Here is a 19,313-nt window from a genome sequence, read left to right as displayed (position 1 = left end):
ATTGTTTTAAAGAATAATGTGCAAATATTGTACAATCCAGGTGTGCAGAGCTCTTAGAGACTTACCCAGAAAGACTCACATCATGAGGATGGAAAATTATGTGGATATATTGAAGCAACATCTCAAGACATCATTCAGGAAGTTAAAGCTTGGTCGCAAATGGGTCTTCCAAATGGACAATGACCCCAAGCATACTTCCAAAGTTGTGGCAAAATGGCTTAAGGACAACAAAGTCAAGGTATTGGAGTGGCCATCACAAAGCCCTGACCTCAATCCTATAGAAAATGTGTGGGTAGAACTGAAAAAGCGTGTGCAAGCAAGGAGGCCTACCAACCTGACTCAGTTACACCAGCTCTGTCAGGAGGAATGGGCCAAAATTCACCCAACTTATTGTGGGAAGCTTGTGGAAGGCTACCTGAAACATTTGACCCAAGTTAAAGGCAATGCTACCCAATACTAATTGAGTGTATGTAAACTTCTGACCCACTGGGAATGTGATGAAAGAAATAAAAGCTGAAATAAATCATTCTCTCTACTATTATTCTGACATTTCACATTCTTAAAATAAAGTGGTGATCCTAACTGACCTAAGTCAGGGCATTTTTACAAGGATTAAATGTCAGGAATTGTGAAAAACCGAGTTTAAATGTATTTTGCTAAGGTGTATGTAAACTTCCGACTTCAACTGTATATAACATACTAAACAGGGGAAATGGTAACCAGGTGTGTGTAATCAGACAAGACAGTCCGGGGTTGATGATAATGAATCCAGTTCATTGAAGCCTAGAAAGCCGGTGACGTCGACCTCCGGAACCGGTGAACAGAATGAGCATCAGTACCGGGGGGACCCGTGACAATTTCCTTATCTTGCAGAATGGTGTCCTTCCTTTCCACTATATGAGGATTGTCTTTACTTCCCCTCTATGTAAAGAGTGTATCTACATACACTAAGCTTTAGCTGTCAGAGCAGCTCACAGATCACTGCACCTGTACATAGCCCATCTGAAAATAGCCCATCCAACTACCTCATCCCCATATTGTTATTATTATTATTTTCTTCTCCTTTGCACCCCAGTATCTCTACTTGCATATTCATCTTCTGCACATCTATCACTCCAGTATTTAATTGCTAAATTGTAATTACCTCACCACTACGGCCTATTTATTGCCTTACCTCCCTAATCTTACTTCATTTGCGCACAATGTACACAATGACTGTACGTTTGTTTATTCCATGTATAACTCTGTGTTGTTTGTGTTGCACTGCTTTGCTTTATCTTGGCCAGGTCGCAGTTGTAAATGAGAACTTGGCCTACCTGGTTAAATAAAGGTGGAATAAAAATAACTAAGGTATTTCAGCGTGTTCGGTGGTGATCTGGATGGTTGCTATGACATTGCAACAATAGTGAACAATAGTGAACAGAACAGCAGCAGCAGTGATCTTATAACATCACACACACACACACACACACACACACACACACACACACACACACACACACACACACACACACACACACACACACACACAGAGAGAGAGAGCGAGAGAGTCCATCCCTCTCCAGCACCTCTATGGGTTTTCTCTACTGCCTTCTGTACAACACCACTCAGCCCTGTACGATACCACCCAGTCCTGTACGATACCACCCAGTCCTGTACGATACCACCCAGTCCTGTACGATACCACCCAGTCCTGTACGACATCACCCAGTCCTGTACGACACCACCCAGTCCTGTACGATACCACCCAGTCCTGTACGATACCACCCAGTCCTGTACGACACCACCCAGTCCTGTACGATACCACCCAGTCCTGTACGATACCACCCAGTCCTGTACGATACCACCCAGTCCTGTACGATACCACCCAGTCCTGTACGACACCACCCAGTCCTGTACGACATCACCCAGTCCTGTACGACACCACTCAGCCCTGTACGACATCACCCAGTCCTGTACGACATCACCCAGTCCTGTACGATACCACCCAGTCCTGTACGATACCACCCAGTCCTGTACGACACCACCCAGTCCTGTACGACATCACCCAGTCCTGTACGACACCACTCAGCCCTGTACGACATCACCCAGTCCTGTACGACACCACTCAGCCCTGTACGACATCACCCAGTCCTGTACGACATCACCCAGTCCTGTACGATACCACCCAGTCCTGTACGACATCACCCAGTCCTGTACGACACCACTCAGCCCTGTACGACATCACCCAGTCCTGTACGACATCACCCAGTCCTGTACGACACCACTCAGTCCTGTACGACACCACCCACTCCTGTACGACACCACTCAGCCCTGTACGACACCACTCAGCCCTGTACGACACCCCTCAGCCCTGTATGACACCACTCAGCCCTGTATGTGCTGATTGCCCTGTACGACACCACTCAGCCCTGTATGACACCACTCAGCCCTGTATGTGCTGATTGCCCTGTACGACACCACTCAGCCCTGTATGTGCTGATTGCCCTGTACGACACCACTCAGCCCTGTATGACACCACTCAGCCCTGTATGACACCCCTCAGCCCTGTATGACACCACTCAGCCCTGTATGACACCACTCAGCCCTGTATGACACCCCTCAGCCCTGTATGACACCACTCAGCCCTGTATGTGCTGATTGCCCTGTACGACACCACTCAGCCCTGTATGTGCTGATTGCCCTGTACGACACCACTCAGCCCTGTATGTGCTGATTGCCCTGTACGACACCACTCAGCCCTGTACGACACCACTCAGCCCTGTACGACACCACTCAGCCCTGTATGACACCACTCAGCCCTGTATGTGCTGATTGCCCTGTATGACACCACTCAGCCCTGTATGTGCTGATTGCCCTGTACGACACCACTCAGCCCTGTATGACACCACTCAGCCCTGTATGTGCTGATTGCCCTGTACGACACCACTCAGCCCTGTATGTGCTGATTGCCCTGTACGACACCACTCAGCCCTGTATGTGCTGATTGCCCTGTACGACACCACTCAGCCCTGTACGACACCACTCAGCCCTGTATGTGCTGATTGCCCTGTATGACACCACTCAGCCCTGTACGACACCACTCAGCCCTGTACGACACCACTCAGCCCTGTATGTGCTGATTGCCCTGTATGACACCATTCAGCCCTGTACGACACCACTCAGCCCTGTACGACACCACTCAGCCCTGCATGTGCTGATTGCCCTGTACGACACCACTCAGCCCTGTACGACACCACTCAGCCCTGTATGACACCACTCAGCCCTGTATGTGCTGATTGCCCTGTACGACACCACTCAGCCCTGTATGTGCTGATTGCCCTGTACGACACCACTCAGCCCTGTATGTGCTGATTGCCCTGTACGACACCACTCAGCCCTGTACGACACCACTCAGCCCTGTACGACACCACTCAGCCCTGTATGACACCACTCAGCCCTGTATGTGCTGATTGCCCTGTATGACACCACTCAGCCCTGTATGTGCTGATTGCCCTGTACGACACCACTCAGCCCTGTATGACACCACTCAGCCCTGTATGTGCTGATTGCCCTGTACGACACCACTCAGCCCTGTACGACACCACTCAGCCCTGTACGACACCACTCAGCCCTGTATGTGCTGATTGCCCTGTACGACACCACTCAGCCCTGTACGACACCACTCAGCCCTGTACGACACCACTCAGCCCTGTATGTACTGATTGCCCTGTACGACACCACTCAGCCCTGTATGACACCACTCAGCCCTGTACGACACCACTCAGCCCTGTATGTGCTGATTGCCCTGTACGACACCACTCAGCCCTGTACGACACCACTCAGCCCTGTACGACACCACTCAGCCCTGTATGTGCTGATTGCCCTGTACGACACCACTCAGCCCTGTATGACACCACTCAGCCCTGTACGACACCACTCAGCCCTGTACGACACCACTCAGCCCTGTACGACACCACTCAGCCCTGTACGACACCACTCAGCCCTGTACGACACCACTCAGCCATGTATGTGCTGATTGCCCTGTACGACACCACTCAGCCCTGTACGACACCACTCAGCCCTGTATGTGCTGATTGCCCTGTACGACACCACTCAGCCCTGTACGACACCACTCAGCCCTGTACGACACCACTCAGCCCTGTATGTGCTGATTGCCCTGTACGACACCACTCAGCCCTGTATGACACCACTCAGCCCTGTATGTGCTGATTGCCCTGTACGACACCACTCAGCCCTGTACGACACCACTCAGCCCTGTACGACACCACTCAGCCATGTATGTGCTGATTGCCCTGTACGACACCACTCAGCCCTGTATGACACCACTCAGCCCTGTATGACACCACTCAGCCCTGTACGACACCACTCAGCCCTGTATGACACCACTCAGCCCTGTACGACACCACTCAGCCCTGTACGACACCACTCAGCCCTGTATGACACCACTCAGCCCTGTATGACACCACTCAGCCCTGTACGACACCACTCAGCCCTGTACGACACCACTCAGCCCTGTATGACACCACTCAGCCCTGTACGACACCACTCAGCCCTGTACGACACCACTCAGCCCTGTATGTGCTGATTGCCCTGTACGACACCACTCAGCCCTGTATGACACCACTCAGCCCTGTATGTGCTGATTGCCCTGTACGACACCACTCAGCCCTGTACGACACCACTCAGCCCTGTATGACACCACTCAGCCCTGTATGTGCTGATTGCCCTGTATGACACCACTCAGCCCTGTATGACACCACTCAGTCCTGTACGACACCACTCAGCCCTGTACGACACCACTCAGCCCTGTATGACACCACTCAGCCCTGTATGACACCACTCAGCCCTGTATGTGCTGATTGCCCTGCCATGGATGTATCTAAGTGATTTAAAGGCCCTGCAGGACAACTCCAGGGCGAGCAGCAGAACTGGGTCCAAACACTATTTGAAATCTTTGCGTTTGCTCTAGCCTGCCTGGATTTCCAAGTGGGCGTGGTTTGCTCTTTTGCGACTATCCTATTGCTTCCATTGCACCAGGCAAGCTCAAACAAGAACAGATCAAGTTTTTTAAATTTGTTTTTCGAATAGTGTTTAAACCCAGGGCTGCCTCCAGCCCAGCCAGTGCCACAGGGCAGGACGTTCAGTCCTGGGTGTTAACTGAACAACTCTCTGAGTACAATGTTCACTGTGTTCACTGTTACGAAGCACTATTCCTCATTAGTTAGTGTTTGTACATGACAGGCCTGTTAATTAACACATTAAATCAGACATACCTACTGTAATACTGCAAGCTAGTCCCGTCACACACACACACACACACACAAACACACAGACACACACACACACACACACACACACTCAATTTAAATTAAGGGAAATTAAATTACATTGTGAGCAAAACGATTAATCATATCACTTGAAAACATTATTTTTAAAGGGTTAATGTCCTTCGATATGAGCATCTGTGGCCTCTATCCTGAATTACCTAAAATATCTCATTGGTGTTACCATCATTGGTGTTACCATCATTGGTGTTACCATCATTGGTGTTACCATCATTGGTGTTATTGGTGTTACTACATTGTGCCACCATTGTACTGGTTGCACAATGTTATCGTAATGGTCAAAAATATTTAATGTCATTAATCTAATGTACCATATTAGTCGATTTAGAATGGGAATATGTACCAAAATACATTTACTAAATACCGCCCCCTCTCCTCATACAGCCTGCCTATCATGTAATTATGTCCCCCCTGCAACCAGGGCAGTAATCTCAGTCACTTGTCCGTCCATTATTATTTTCCCTCTCTATTCCCTCCTCTCCCCCGGTATCTGTATTCATTTTCTCTCTACTGTGCTTTCACTTTGGCTGCATTTACACAGGCAGCACAATTCTGATCTTTTGCACAATTAGTGGCAAAAGATCTGATCTGATTGGTCAAAAGACCAATTAGTTGCACTCTATCTCTCTCTCGATCTCTCTCTCTCGAGGCCAAAAGCCTGAATGACCACCCTTATTCCAAGAAACAACAAGAGGGAGAGAGAACAAGGGAGGGAGAGAGAGGTGCTCTGATCTCTGTCGACAGAGGTCCTCTGCTTAACGATATTGCTCGTTAAGAAAAGAGGGCCGGAGCGAGGCAGCGGGAGGGAGGTGGAATTAGTAGGAAGGGAAAGAACGAGTATACAGAATTAGGTTTTCATCTGTGGCCTGTCTGGTGTGTGTGTGTGTGTGTGTGTGTGTGTGTGTGTGTGTGTGTGTGTGTGTGTGTGTGTGTGTGTGTGTGTGTGTGTGTGTGTGTGTGGCCAGTCAATACTATAGAGAAAAGAACAGGACAGTTACGTAATTTTGTACATACTGTATGTACTGTATATACATTGAGCTCCAAAAGTATTGGGATAGTGACACATTTTTTGTTGTTTTGGCTCTGTACTCCAGCACTTTGGATTTTAAATTATACAATGACTATGAGATCAAAGTGCAGACTGACAGCTTTAATTTTAGGGTATTTTCATCCATATCGGGGGAACTGTTTTGAAATTACAGCACTCCTTGTACATAGTCCCCCCATTTTAGGGGACCAAAGGTATTGGGACAAATTCACTGATACTGTATGTGTATTAAAGTAGTCAAAAGTTTAGTATTTGGTCCCATATTCATAACACGCAATGATTACATCAAGCTTGTGACTCTACAAATGTGTTGGACGCATTTGCTGTTTGTTTTGGTTGTGTTACAGATTATTTTGTGCCCAATATGCATTTTGGTTTGTAGATATGTAGTGGTGTAATAATGTTATATGGTGTACTTGTCACGACTTCCGCCGAAGTCGGTCCCTCTCCTTGTTCGGCCGGTGTTTGGCGGTCGACGTCACCGATCTTCTAGCCATCACTGATCCATTTTTCATTTTCCATTGGTTTTGTCTTGTCTTCCTTCACACCTGGTTTGTGTATTTAACCCTCTGTTTCCCCCCTCATGTCCTTGTCGGAGATTGTTTTATTTTATGGGATTGTGCTAGTATATGTTGGTGTGTGACGGGTTTTGTACCCACTTTGTTATTTTTAAATATTTTGTTTTTTTTGTAGTTTGGTCAGCACTTATTAAATGACTCCGTTTATACCAAGTTCGTTCTCCTGCGCCCTGCCACCAACACGCACCCATTACAGTACTGTTTTTATATTTTGTTTTATGTGTGATGTAAGTGGCTTGGTGTGTGTGGACCCCAGGAAGAGTAGCTGTTGCCTTGGCAACAACTCATGGGGATTCCTAATAAATACAAATATAAATAAATCCACAAAAAAGGAATGGTAAATAATGTATTGTGTAATTTTGGAGTCACTTTTATTAAAAATAAGAATGGAATATGTTTCTAAACTCTTCTACATTAATGTCCATGATTAGGGATAATCCTGAATGAATCGTGAATAAGGATGAGTGAGAAAGTTACAGAGGCATAAATATCATATCCCCAGAAATGCTAACATCCCCTGTTATTGTAATGGTGAGAGGTTAGCATGTCTTGGGGGTATGATATAAAATAATATTCTCCCCTGTTATTGTAATGGTGAGAGGTTAGCATGTCTTGGGGGTTATGATATAAAATAATATTCTCCCCTGTTATTGTAATGGTGAGAGGTTAGCATGTCTTGGGGGTTATGATATAAAATGCTAACTTCCCTTGTTATTGTAATGGTGAGAGGTTAGCATGTCTTGGGGGTATGATATAAAATGCTAACCTCTCTTGTTATTGTAATGGTGAGAGGTTAGCATGTCTTGGGGGTTATGATATAAAATGCTAACCTCTCTTGTTATTGTAATGGTGAGAGGTTAGCATGTCTTGGGGGTATGATATAAAATGCTAACCTCCCTTGTTATTGTAATGGTGAGAGGTTAGCATGTCTTGGGGGTATGATATAAAATGCTAACCTCCCTTGTTATTGTAATGGTGAGAGGTTAGCATGTCTTGGGGGTATGATATAAAATGCTAACCTCCCTTGTTATTGTAATGGTGAGAGGTTAGCATGTCTTGGGGGTATGATATAAAATGCTAACCTCCCTTGTTATTGTAATGGTGAGAGGTTAGCATGTCTTGGGGGTATGATATAAAATGCTAACCTCCCTTGTTATTGTAATGGTGAGAGGTTAGCATGTCTTGGGGGTTATGATATAAAATGCTAACCTCTCTTGTTATTGTAATGGTGAGAGGTTAGCATGTCTTGGGGGTATGATATAAAATGCTAACCTCCCTTGTTATTGTAATGGTGAGAGGTTAGCATGTCTTGGGGGTATGATATAAAATGCTAACCTCACTTGTTATTGTAATGGTGAGAGGTTAGCATGTCTTGGGGGTATGATATAAAATAATATTCTCCCCTGTTATTGTAATGGTGAGAGGTTAGCATGTCTTGGGAGTTATGATATAAAATGCTAACCTCCCTTGTTATTGTAATGGTAAGAGGTTAGCATGTCTTGGGGTTATGATATAAAATGCTAACATCCCCTGTTATTGTAATGGTGAGAGGTTAGCATGTCTTGGGGTTATGATATAAAATGCTAACATCCCCTGTTATTGTAATGGTGAGAGGTTAGCATGTCTTGGGGGCACAAAAGTGAATTGAAGTGAAATGTTTCCACATACACCACGTGCCATGTGCGTAATGGTCATGTGAAATGTGTTTGTTTTGGGATGTGAGCACTCAGTCTGTTTGACCGGACGAAGATCCGTTTCGGATCAAAACGTCGTCAATAAAGCTGTGAATTGAGAGCATGAACAGTTTTCCTGTTCTTTACCGGTATGTTTTATTAGCCCGGCACCGACGTTAAGGATGTGCGTAATATGACGACAAACCTTTCTAGAAGAACAGGATAGTCCAAGACAGCTCTGCTCTTCCACCAGATGTAAAACATACTTAATTTAATAAACGAAGACAAAACGAAGAACACTTGACAAACTATCCAAAACAACAAACGAACGTGAAGCTATATAACAAATAGTGCTGACACTAAAACACTACACATAGACAATAACCCACAACCCACAATACAAAACAGGCTACCTAAATATGGTTCCCAATCAGAGACAATGCAAAACACCTGTCTCTGATTGAGAACCATATCAGGCCAAACACAGAAATAGACAAACCAGACATAAAACATAGAATGCCCACTCAGATCACACCCTGACCAACCAAAACATAAAACATACAAAGCAAACTATGGTCAGGGTGTGACACACACACACAACTTCTGCAAATCCATTCAAACATGACAAATGAAATGTAAATGTGTTCATATACACCCTATTAAAATGTGCTTTACATTAAAGCCTACTTGTTTTGCATCATGCTATTTCTTTCATCTTATTCCTGTTACCAAACCCATCGACTCTAAAGAGTTCTTCTTCCTGTTATCAAACCCATCGACTCTACAGAGGTCTTCTTCCTGTTACCAAACCCATCGACTCTACAGAGTTCTTCTTCCTGTTACCAAACCCATCGACTCTACAGAGTTCTTCTTCCTGTTACCAAACCCATCGACTCTACAGAGTTCTTATTCCTGTTACCAAACCCATCGACTCTAAAGAGTTCTTCTTCCTGTTACCAAACCCATCGACTCTACAGAGTTCTTCTTCCTGTTACCAAACCCATCGACTCTAAAGAGTTCTTCTTCCTGTTACCAAACCCATCGACTCTACAGAGTTCTTCTTCCTGTTACCAAACCCATCGACTCTACAGAGTTCTTCTTCCTGTTACCAAACCCATCGACTCTACAGAGTTCTTCTTCCTGTTACCAAACCCATCGACTCTACAGAGTTCTTCTTCCTGTTACCAAACCCATCGACTCTAAAGAGTTCTTCTTCCTGTTACCAAACCCATCGACTCTACAGAGTTCTTCTTCCTGTTACCAAACCCATCGACTCTACAGAGTTCTTCTTCCTGTTACCAAACCCATCGACTCTACAGAGTTCTTCTTCCTGTTACCAAACCCATCGACTCTACAGAGGTCTTCTTCCTGTTACCAAACCCATCGACTCTACAGAGTTCTTCTTCCTGTTACCAAACCCATCGACTCTACAGAGTTCTTCTTCCTGTTACCAAACCCATCGACTCTACAGAGTTCTTCTTCCTGTTACCAAACCCATCGACTCTACAGAGTTCTTCTTCCTGTTACCGAACCCATCGACTCTACAGAGTTCTTCTTCCTGTTACCGAACCCATCGACTCTACAGAGTTCTTCTTCCTGTTACCAAACCCATCGACTCTACAGAGTTCTTCTTCCTGTTATCAAACCCATCGACTCTACAGAGTTCTTCTTCCTGTTACCGAACCCATCGACTCTAGAGTTCTTCTTCCTGTTACCAAACCCATCGACTCTACAGAGGTCTTCTTCCTGTTACCAAACCCATCGACTCTACAGAGGTCTTCTTCCTGTTACCAAACCCATCGACTCTACAGAGTTCTTCTTCCTGTTACCAAACCCATCGACTCTACAGAGTTCTTCTTCCTGTTACCAAACCCATCGACTCTACAGAGTTCTTCTTCCTGTTACCGAACCCATCGACTCTACAGAGTTCTTCTTCCTGTTACCAAACCCATCGACTCTACAGAGTTCTTTTTCCTGTTACTAAACCCATCGACTCTACAGAGTTCTTCTTCCTGTTACCAAACCCATCGACTCTACAGAGTTCTTCTTCCTGTTACCAAACCCATCGACTCTACAGAGTTCTTTTTCCTGTTACTAAACCCATCGACTCTACAGAGTTCTTCTTCCTGTTACCAAACCCATCGACTCTACAGAGTTCTTCTTCCTGTTACCAAACCCATCGACTCTACAGAGTTCTTCTTCCTGTTACCAAACCCATCGACTCTACAGAGTTCTTCTTCCTGTTACCAAACCCATCGACTCTACAGAGTTCTTCTTCCTGTTACCAAACCCATCGACTCTACAGAGTTCTTCTTCCTGTTACCAAACCCATCGACTCTACAGAGTTCTTCTTCCTGTTACCAAACCCATCGACTCTACAGAGTTCTTCTTCCTGTTACCAAACCCATCGACTCTACAGAGTTCTTCTTCCTGTTACCAAACCCATCGACTCTACAGAGGTCTTCTTCCTGTTACCAAACCCATCGACTCTACAGAGTTCTTCTTCCTGTTACCAAACCCATCGACTCTACAGAGTTCTTCTTCCTGTTACCAAACCCATCGACTCTACAGAGGTCTTCTTCCTGTTACCAAACCCATCGACTCTACAGAGTTCTTCTTCCTGTTATCAAACCCATCGACTCTGACGAGCATTAGTCCCAAATGGCTCTCTTTCCTGACACTGTGGCTCCATCTAGTGTTCTCAAGAGAGTCTGAGGGGCTCCTTCTCAATTCCTTTTTCCTTGATTCCTTGCGTCCTCTGTCCTCACCTGCTTCTCAAAATGCATTGGAGGAAAAAGTCTGAGGTAAGGGACATTGGATCTTTAAGTTCAATATGCTTTGAGAAGGAAGCAAGGAGAGAGGACGCAAGGAATCGAGGAAAGAAGGTAAATGTAGGCTAAACTCTCAAACCTTTTCCATGGCTAGTCAGAACTAGACCACTAGGTGGTGGTGTTGTAGAAAACAAGAGAATATTTCAGGGATTCATTTAAATTCAGACAACCAGTGCTGCACTGTGTGTGTGTGTGTGTGTGTGTGTGTGTGTGTGTGTGTGTGTGTGTGTGTGTGTGTGTGTGTGTGTGTGTGTGTGTGTGTGTGTGTGTGTGTGTGTGTGTGTGTGTGTGTGTGTGTGTGTGTGTGTGTATACTAGGTTTACTATGATTTGAATGTGTTTTTCTGGTGATAACATATTTGTGTACTTTTAGCAGAGCCTACTCTACACTTTAATCTGGCATTTGTGAATAGGATTATATAAATAGTTAATAACCTGGCATGTGTTGTGTTGTGAATAGGAATTATATAAATATTTAATAATCTGGCATGTGTTATGAATAGGAATTATATAAATATTTAATAATCTGGCATGTGTTGTGTTGGTGTTTGTAAAGGTAAAGGTGTTTGTAAAGGTGCTCTATAATACAGCAGGAGGACTAATGACTGACTGCTACAGCTACTGATTGTAATTTTTCTCATTTAAAAATTTTCATTTTAGGGAGCATTTAGATTTAGATTTTATTTTATTTTATTAGGATCATTATTTTACATTAATCATTTTGATCATTACTTTACATTAAGCATTTTTATCATTACTTTACATTAAGCATTTTTATCATTACTTTACATTAAGCATTTTGATCATTACTTTACAGCAAGCATTTTGATCATTACTTTACAGTAATCATTTTGATCTTTACTTTACATTACAAACAGCTGTTGACACTAGAGACTAACTGGATGTATGTCAGATTTACTACGACGTATCTATGAAGGATTCACAGCATCACACATTATATTTTGTCTTAAACCTGTTAGATATAATAGGACGATTGCATTAACGAATAAAACAATTCTCATGAGAGGACCATGAGCAGTACCTAGTAATGCTGTCTACTGTTATGAGAGGGCCATGAGCAGTACCTAGTAATGCTGTCTACTGTTATGAGAGGACCATGAGCAGTGCCTAGTAATGCTGTCTACTGTTATGAGAGGACCATGAGCAGTGCCTAGTAATGCTGTCTACTGTTATGAGAGGGCCATGAGCAGTACCTAGTAATGCTGTCTACTGTTATGAGAGGGCCATGAGCAGTACCTAGTAATGCTGTCTACTGTTATGAGAGGGCCATGAGCAGTACCTAGTAATGCTGTCTACTGTTATGAGAGGGCCATGAGCAGTACCTAGTAATGTTGTCTACTGTTATGAGAGGGCCATGAGCAGTACCTAGTAATGTTGTCTACTGTTATGAGAGGGCCATGAGCAGTATCTAGTAATGCTGTCTACTGTTATGAGAGGGCCATGAGCAGTACCTAGTAATGCTGTCTACTGTTATGAGAGGGCCATGAGCAGTACCTAGTAATGCTGTCTACTGTTATGAGAGGGCCATGAGCAGTACCTAGTAATGTTGTCTACTGTTATGAGAGGGCCATGAGCAGTATCTAGTAATGCTGTCTACTGTTATGAGAGGGCCATGAGCAGTACCTAGTAATGCTGTCTACTGTTGTGAGAGGGCCATGAGCAGTACCTAGTAATGCTGTCTACTGTTATGAGAGGGCCATGAGCAGTACCTAGTAATGCTGTCTACTGTTATGAGAGGGCCATGAGCAGTACCTAGTAATGCTGTCTACTGTTATGAGAGGGCCATGAGCAGTACCTAGTAATGCTGTCTACTGTTATGAGAGGGCCATGAGCAGTACCTAGTAATGTTGTCTACTGTTATGAGAGGGCCATGAGCAGTATCTAGTAATGTTGTCTACTGTTGTGAGAGGGCCATGAGCAGTACCTAGTAATGCTGTCTACTGTTATGAGAGGGCCATGAGCAGTACCTAGTAATGCTGTCTACTGTTATGAGAGGGCCATGAGCAGTACCTAGTAATGCTGTCTACTGTTGTGAGAGGGCCATGAGCAGTACCTAGTAATGCTGTCTACTGTTATGAGAGGGCCATGAGCAGTATCTAGTAATGTTGTCTACTGTTGTGAGAGGGCCATGAGCAGTACCTAGTAATGCTGTCTACTGTTATGAGAGGGCCATGAGCAGTATCTAGTAATGCTGTCTACTGTTATGAGAGGGCCATGAGCAGTACCTAGTAATGCTGTCTACTGTTATGAGAGGGCCATGAGCAGTACCTAGTAATGTTGTCTACTGTTATGAGAGGGCCATGAGCAGTACCTAGTAATGTTGTCTACTGTTATGAGAGGGCCATGAGCAGTATCTAGTAATGCTGTCTACTGTTATGAGTGGGCCATGAGCAGTACCTAGTAATGTTGTCTACTGTTATGAGAGGGCCATGAGCAGTATCTAGTAATGCTGTCTACTGTTATGAGAGGGCCATGAGCAGTACCTAGTAATGCTGTCTACTGTTATGAGAGGGCCATGAGCAGTATCTAGTAATGCTGTCTACTGTTATGAGAGGGCCATGAGCAGTACCTAGTAATGCTGTCTACTGTTATGAGAGGGCCATGAGCAGTACCTAGTAATGCTGTCTACTGTTATGATATACATCTCTGCTCTCCTCTTCCTCCTCCCTTCCTCTCCTCTCTTCTCTCCTCTTGCTTCTCTCCTCCTCTCTTCTCTCCTATCCTCTCTCCTCTTCATCCTCCCTTCCTCTTCTTTCTTCTCTCCTCTTCCTCCTTCCCCCTTTTCTCTCTTCTTGCCACTTCCTTATCCCCTTTTCTTATCTCTTCTCATACTCTGTCCTCTCCTCCTCTTCTCTTCTCTCCTAACCTCTCCTTTCCTCTCCTCTCTCCTCAACCTTTCTTTTCCTCGGATCTCCTCTCCTCTGCTCCCTCTACCTCTCCTCATCTCTCCTGTGCTTGCCATGGCCATGGATTTCGAGAGGACAACAAAGGGCGCAGCTACAAGCCAGAGAATAATGAGAGGCGATGATGGCAACCACCATCACAAGAAAGTACAGCGACAGCGACATTAGCAAGGCCATTAGCTACAGTGACAGTAGCAAGGCCATTATCTACAGTGACAGTAGCAAGGCCATTAGCTACAGTGACAGTAGCAAGGCCATTATCTACAGTGACAGTAGCAAGGCCATTAGCTACAGTGACAGTAGCAAGGCCATTATCTACAGTGACAGTAGCAAGGCCATTAGCTACAGTGACAGTAGCAAGGCCATTTGCAATATGTCTTCTGGATCTTGTTGTGTGTCATATGGGAACTGTTCATACTGTATTGGATAAGGTATGTGTTTAGGATACATGCCATGTTATGTCAACTATCATACTGGAGTGTACACACACACACACACACACACACACACACACACACACACACACACACACACACACACACACACACACACACACACACACACACTTTCCCTCCAGTGTTCCCATGTCCTTATTTAAGAGTGCATACTGTATGTTTGGGGAATGCTGTGTGACCCATTTTATAAGCTGCTTTAAAAGTAATCGTTCTTGGCATTACTACAGAGCAGGTGTCGTTTCCATCCACTTCTGACAGGGATCGACTGACATGAAAACAGATCATATTAAAAACTTTAAATATGAGTGAAACCCTTTGCCAGATTGGTGCTCTGAACCCATGCCCTAAATTACTTTACTAACTGTGTAACGGCAGTCTACTTCGTCCTCCTCCTCAGACGAGGAGAGGCGAGAAGGATCAGAGGACCAATGTGCAGCGTGGTAATTTGACATAATGAATTTAATAGACAAAACAAAAACACTATACAAAATAACAAAAGAACATACCGTCACAGTCCTAGCTGGTGCAGAACACAAACACAGAGACAGGAAACAACCACCCACAATCCCCAACACAAAACAAGCCACCTATATATGATTCTCAATCAGGGACAACGATTGACAGCTGTCTCTGATTGAGAACCATATCAGGCTGAACATAGAAACAGACGAACTAGACACACAACATAGAATTCCCACCCAGCTCACGTCCTGACCAACACTAAACAAGCAAAACACATAAGAACTCTGGTCAGGACATTACAGTACCCCCCCCCTGAGGTGCGGACTCCGAACGCACCCCTAAAACTCAAGGGGAGGGTCTGGGTGGGCATCTGTCCGCGGTGGCGGCTCCGGCGGTGGACGAGGACACCACTCCACCACTGTCTTTGTCCCCCTCCTTAGCGTCCTTTGAGTGGCGACCCTCGCCCACGACCTTGGCCTAAGAATCCTCCCCAAGGCCCCCACATGATTTAGGAGGTAGCTCAGGACAGAGAGGTAGCTCAGGACAGAGAGGTAGCTCAGGACAGAGGGGCAACTCAGGACAGAGGGGCAACTCAGGACAGAGGGGCAACTCAGGACAGAGAGGCAACTCAGGACGAATGGCAGCTCCGGACTGAATGGCAGCTCCGGACTGAATGGCAGCTCCGGACTGAGTGGCAGCTCCGGACTGAGTGGCAGCTCCGGACTGAGTGGCAGCTCCGGACTGAGTGGCAGCTCATGACTGGAGGGCAGCTCATGACTGGAGGGCAGCTCATGACTGGAGGGCAGCTCATGACTGGAGGGCAGCTCATGACTGGAGGGCAGCTCATGACTGGAGGGCAGCTCATGACTGGAGGGCAGCTCATGACTGTAGGGCAGCTCATGACTGTAGGGCGGCTCTGGCAGCTCCTGACTGGCTGGCGGCTCTGGCAGCTCCTGACTGGCTGGCGTCTCTGGCAGCTCCTGACTGGCTGGCGTCTCTGGCAGCTCCTGACTGGCTGGCGGCTCTGGCAGCTCCTGACTGGCTGGCGGCTCTGGCAGCTCCTGACTGGCTGGCGGCTCTGGCAGCTCCTGACTGACGGACGGCTCTAGCGGCTCCTGACTGACGGACGGCTCTAATGGCTCGGGACAGACGGGCGGCTCTAATGGCTCGTGGCAGACGGATGGCTCAGATGGCGCTGGGCAGACAGATGGCTCAGATGGCGCTGGGCAGACAGATGGCTCAGACGGCGCTGGGCAGACGGATGGCTCAGACGGCGCTGGGCAGACGGATGGCTCAGACGGCGCTGGGCAGACGGATGGCTCAGACGGCGCTGGGCAGACGGATGGCTCAGACGGCGCTGGGCAGACGGATGGCTCAGATGGTGCTGGGCAGGCAGGCAGCTCAGACGGCGCTGGGCAGGCAGGCAGTGCAGGCAGCTCAGACGGCGCTGGGCAGACGAGCAGTGCAGGCGGCGTTGAGCAGACGAGCAGTGCAGGCAGTTCAGACGGCGCTGGGCAGGCAGGCAGCTCAGACGGCGCTGGACAGACGAGCAGTGCAGGCGGCGTTGAGCAGACGAGCAGTGCAGGCAGTTCAGACGGCGCTGGGCAGGCAGGCAGCTCAGACGGCGCTGGACAGACGAGCAGTGCAGGCGGCGTTGGGCAGACGGCCGACTCTGACCTGCTGAGGCGCACAGTAGGCCTGGTGTGTGGTGCCGGAACTGGTGGTACCGGACTGGAGACACGCACCTCAAGGCTAGTGCGGGGAGCAGGAACAGGGCACACTGGACTCTCGATGCGCACTATAGGCCTGGTGCGTGGTACCGGCACTGGTGGTACCGGGCTGAGGGCACGCACCTCAGGGCGAGTGCGGGGAGAAGGAACAGTGCGTACAGGGCTCTGGAGACGCACAGGAGGCTTGGTGCGTGGTGCCGGAACTGGAGGTACTGGGCTGGAGACACGCACCACAGGGAGAGTGCGTGGAGGAGGAACAGGGCTCTGGAGACGCACTGGAAGCCTGGTGCGTGGTGTAGGCACTGGTGGTACTGGGCTGGAGCGGGAAGGTAGCGCCGGATATACCGGACCGTGCAGGCGTACTGGCTCCCTTGAGCACTGAGCCTGCCCAACCTTACCTGGTTGCATGCTCCCCGTAGCCCGTCCAGTGCGGGGAGGTGGAATAACCCGCACTGGGCTGTGTTGGCGAACCGGGGACACCATGCGTAAGGCTGGTGCCATGTACACCGGCCCGAGGAGACGTACTGGAGGCTAGATATGTAGAGCCGGCTTCATGGCACATGGCTCAATGCTCACTCTAGCCCGCCCAGTGCGGGGAGGTGGAATAACCCGCACCGGGCTATGCACCCGTACAGGAGACACCGTGCGCTCTTCCGCATAACACAGTGTCTGCCCGTACTCCCGCTCTCCACGGTAAGCATGGGAAGTGGGCGCAGGTTTCCTACCTACCTTCGCCACACTACCCTTTAGCCCCCCCCCCCCCCCCCCCCAAGAAATTTTTGGGGTTTCTTCACGGGCTTCCAGCCACGCTTCCGTGCTGCCTCCTCATACCACCGCTCCTGGGCTTTAGCTGCCTCCATCTCTTCCCGAGAGCGGCGATATTCTCCAACCTTAGCCCAGGGTCCTTCTCCGTTCAATATTTGCTCCCATGACCATTCCTCCTGGTACCGCTGCTGCTGTCGCTGCTGCCCGTTCTCACGCTGCTTGATCCGGGTTTGGTGGGTGGTTCTGTAACGGCAGTCTACTTCGTCCTCCTCCTCAGACGAGGAGAGGCGAGAAGGATCAGAGGACCAATGTGCAGCGTGGTAATTTGACATAATGAATTTAATAGACAAAACAAAAACACTATACAAAATAACAAAAGAACATACCGTCACAGTCCTAGCTGGTGCAGAACACAAACACAGAGACAGGAAACAACCACCCACAATCCCCAACACAAAACAAGCCACCTATATATGATTCTCAATCAGGGACAACGATTGACAGCTGTCTCTGATTGAGAACCATATCAGGCTGAACATAGAAACAGACGAACTAGACACACAACATAGAATTCCCACCCAGCTCACGTCCTGACCAACACTAAACAAGCAAAACACATAAGAACTCTGGTCAGGACGTTACAAACTGACAATATAGTCTGACTTTACTAACCGACAATATAGTCTGACTTTACTAACAGACAATATAGTTTGACTTTACTAACTGACAATATAGTTTGACTTTACTAACTGACAATATAGTTTGACTTTACTAACTGACAATATAGTCTGACTTTACTAACCGACAATATAGTTTGACTTTACTAACCGACAATATAGTTTGACTTTACTAACTGACAATATAGTCTGACTTTACTAACAGACAATATAGTTTGACTTTACTAACTGACAATATAGTTTGACTTTACTAACTGACAATATAATCTGACTTTACTAACTGACAATATAGTCTGACTTTACTAACAGACAATATAGTTTGACTTTACTAACAGACAATATAGTCTGACTTTACTAACTGACAATATAGTCTGACTTTACTAACAGACAATATAGTTTGACTTTACTAACTGTAAATATAGTTTGACTTTACTAACTGACAATATAGTCTGACTTTACTAACTGACAATATAGTCTGACTTTACTAACAGACAATATAGTCTGACTTTACTAACAGACAATATAGTCTGACTTTACTAACAGACAATATAGTCTGCCTTTACTAACTGACAATATAGTCTGACTTTACTAACTGACAATATAGTCTGACTTTACTAACAGACAATATAGTTTGACTTTACTAACTGACAATATAGTTTGACTTTACTAACTGACAATATAGTCTGACTTTACTAACAGACAATATAGTCTGACTTTACTAACTGACAATATAGTTTGACTTTACTAACTGACAATATAGTTTGACTTTACTAACTGACAATATAGTTTGACTTTACTAACTGACAATATAGTTTGACTTTAC

The sequence above is a fragment of the Salvelinus namaycush genome, unplaced genomic scaffold, assembly GCF_016432855.1.
Source record: "Salvelinus namaycush isolate Seneca unplaced genomic scaffold, SaNama_1.0 Scaffold408, whole genome shotgun sequence".
Classification (NCBI taxonomy): Eukaryota; Metazoa; Chordata; class Actinopteri; order Salmoniformes; family Salmonidae; genus Salvelinus; species Salvelinus namaycush.
The sequence above is the reverse complement of the archived record's forward strand: the minus strand, read 5'-3'. Positions refer to the sequence as shown.